Source organism: Suncus etruscus, chromosome 3 (assembly GCF_024139225.1).
Source record: "Suncus etruscus isolate mSunEtr1 chromosome 3, mSunEtr1.pri.cur, whole genome shotgun sequence".
NCBI lineage: Eukaryota > Metazoa > Chordata > Mammalia > Eulipotyphla > Soricidae > Suncus > Suncus etruscus.
Window position 1 is genome coordinate 57,519,130 of NC_064850.1, and position 3,174 is coordinate 57,522,303.

Here is a 3,174-nt window from a genome sequence, read left to right on the forward strand (position 1 = left end):
TTGGGAGGGTCTCTCTCCCTTCCCGGAGCAGGATTCTTTGCCGGCGCGGACAGGCAGCTGGCGGGCCCCCCATGGGCCAGCGCCTTTTAGTCCGCCCTAGGGCCAGGGGGGGGCCCCGGACCTGGGTCACCCGACCCCCCTCTCCCCCATTCCTCCGGATCTCCAGGTGGGTTTCTGGGAGGAGCTGATGGGGCACCCTGGGTTTTGCCCCACTCCCAGGCCGGGCCGGGACCCTGGCCTAGGGAGGGGCACCAGTCCCTGAGCTTCGGGCTTGGGAGGGTCTCTCTCCCTTCCCGGAGCAGGATTCTTTGCCGGCGCGGACAGGCAGCTGGCGGGCCCCCCATGGGCCAGCGCCTTTTAGTCCGCCCTAGGGCCAGGGGGGGGCCCCGGACCTGGGTCACCCGACCCCCCTCTCCCCCATTCCTCCGGATCTCCAGGTGGGTTTCTGGGAGGAGCCGATGGGGCACCCTGGGTTTTGCCCCACTCCCAGGCCGGGCCGGGACCCTGGCCTAGGGAGGGGCACCAGTCCCTGAGCTTCGGGCTTGGGAGGGTCTCTCTCCCTTCCCGGAGCAGGATTCTTTGCCGGCGCGGACAGGCAGCTGGCGGGCCCCCCATGGGCCAGCGCCTTTTAGTCCGCCCTAGGGCCAGGGGGGGGCCCCGGACCTGGGTCACCCGACCCCCCTCTCCCCCATTCCTCCGGATCTCCAGGTGGGTTTCTGGGAGGAGCAGATGGGGCACCCTGGGTTTTGCCCCACTCCCAGGCCGGGCCGGGACCCTGGCCTAGGGAGGGGCACCAGTCCCTGAGCTTCGGGCTTGGGAGGGTCTCTCTCCCTTCCCGGAGCAGGATTCTTTGCCGGCGCGGACAGGCAGCTGGCGGGCCCCCCATGGGCCAGCGCCTTTTAGTCCGCCCTAGGGCCAGGGGGGGGCCCCGGACCTGGGTCACCCGACCCCCCTCTCCCCCATTCCTCCGGATCTCCAGGTGGGTTTCTGGGAGGAGCCGATGGGGCACCCTGGGTTTTGCCCCACTCCCAGGCCGGGCCGGGACCCTGGCCTAGGGAGGGGCACCAGTCCCTGAGCTTCGGGCTTGGGAGGGTCTCTCTCCCTTCCCGGAGCAGGATTCTTTGCCGGCGCGGACAGGCAGCTGGCGGGCCCCCCATGGGCCAGCGCCTTTTAGTCCGCCCTAGGGCCAGGGGGGGGCCCCGGACCTGGGTCACCCGACCCCCCTCTCCCCCATTCCTCCGGATCTCCAGGTGGGTTTCTGGGAGGAGCCGATGGGGCACCCTGGGTTTTGCCCCACTCCCAGGCCGGGCCGGGACCCTGGCCTAGGGAGGGGCACCAGTCCCTGAGCTTCGGGCTTGGGAGGGTCTCTCTCCCTTCCCGGAGCAGGATTCTTTGCCGGCGCGGACAGGCAGCTGGCGGGCCCCCCATGGGCCAGCGCCTTTTAGTCCGCCCTAGGGCCAGGGGGGGGCCCCGGACCTGGGTCACCCGACCCCCCTCTCCCCCATTCCTCCGGATCTCCAGGTGGGTTTCTGGGAGGAGCCGATGGGGCACCCTGGGTTTTGCCCCACTCCCAGGCCGGGCCGGGACCCTGGCCTAGGGAGGGGCACCAGTCCCTGAGCTTCGGGCTTGGGAGGGTCTCTCTCCCTTCCCGGAGCAGGATTCTTTGCCGGCGCGGACAGGCAGCTGGCGGGCCCCCCATGGGCCAGCGCCTTTTAGTCCGCCCTAGGGCCAGGGGGGGGCCCCGGACCTGGGTCACCCGACCCCCCTCTCCCCCATTCCTCCGGATCTCCAGGTGGGTTTCTGGGAGGAGCCGATGGGGCACCCTGGGTTTTGCCCCACTCCCAGGCCGGGCCGGGACCCTGGCCTAGGGAGGGGCACCAGTCCCTGAGCTTCGGGCTTGGGAGGGTCTCTCTCCCTTCCCGGAGCAGGATTCTTTGCCGGCGCGGACAGGCAGCTGGCGGGCCCCCCATGGGCCAGCGCCTTTTAGTCCGCCCTAGGGCCAGGGGGGGGCCCCGGACCTGGGTCACCCGACCCCCCTCCCCCCCATTCCTCCGGATCTCCAGGTGGGTTTCTGGGAGGAGCCGATGGGGCACCCTGGGTTTTGCCCCACTCCCAGGCCGGGCCGGGACCCTGGCCTAGGGAGGGGCACCAGTCCCTGAGCTTCGGGCTTGGGAGGGTCTCTCTCCCTTCCCGGAGCAGGATTCTTTGCCGGCGCGGACAGGCAGCTGGCGGGCCCCCCATGGGCCAGCGCCTTTTAGTCCGCCCTAGGGCCAGGGGGGGGCCCCGGACCTGGGTCACCCGACCCCCCTCTCCCCCATTCCTCCGGATCTCCAGGTGGGTTTCTGGGAGGAGCCGATGGGGCACCCTGGGTTTTGCCCCACTCCCAGGCCGGGCCGGGACCCTGGCCTAGGGAGGGGCACCAGTCCCTGAGCTTCGGGCTTGGGAGGGTCTCTCTCCCTTCCCGGAGCAGGATTCTTTGCCGGCGCGGACAGGCAGCTGGCGGGCCCCCCATGGGCCAGCGCCTTTTAGTCCGCCCTAGGGCCAGGGGGGGGCCCCGGACCTGGGTCACCCGACCCCCCTCTCCCCCATTTCCTCCGGATCTCCAGGTGGGTTTCTGGGAGGAGCCGATGGGGCACCCTGGGTTTTGCCCCACTCCCAGGCCGGGCCGGGACCCTGGCCTAGGGAGGGGCACCAGTCCCTGAGCTTCGGGCTTGGGAGGGTCTCTCTCCCTTCCCGGAGCAGGATTCTTTGCCGGCGCGGACGGACAGGCAGCTGGCGGGCCCCCCATGGGCCAGCGCCTTTTAGTCCGCCCTAGGGCCAGGGGGGGGCCCCGGACCTGGGTCACCCGACCCCCCCCTCTCCCCCATTCCTCCGGATCTCCAGGTGGGTTTCTGGGAGGAGCCGATGGGGCACCCTGGGTTTTGCCCCACTCCCAGGCCGGGCCGGGACCCTGGCCTAGGGAGGGGCACCAGTCCCTGAGCTTCGGGCTTGGGAGGGTCTCTCTCCCTTCCCGGAGCAGGATTCTTTGCCGGCGCGGACAGGCAGCTGGCGGGCCCCCCATGGGCCAGCGCCTTTTAGTCCGCCCTAGGGCCAGGGGGGGGCCCAGGACCTGGGTCACCCGACCCCCCTCTCCCCCATTCCTCCGGATCTCCAGGTGGGTTTCTGGAGGAGCCG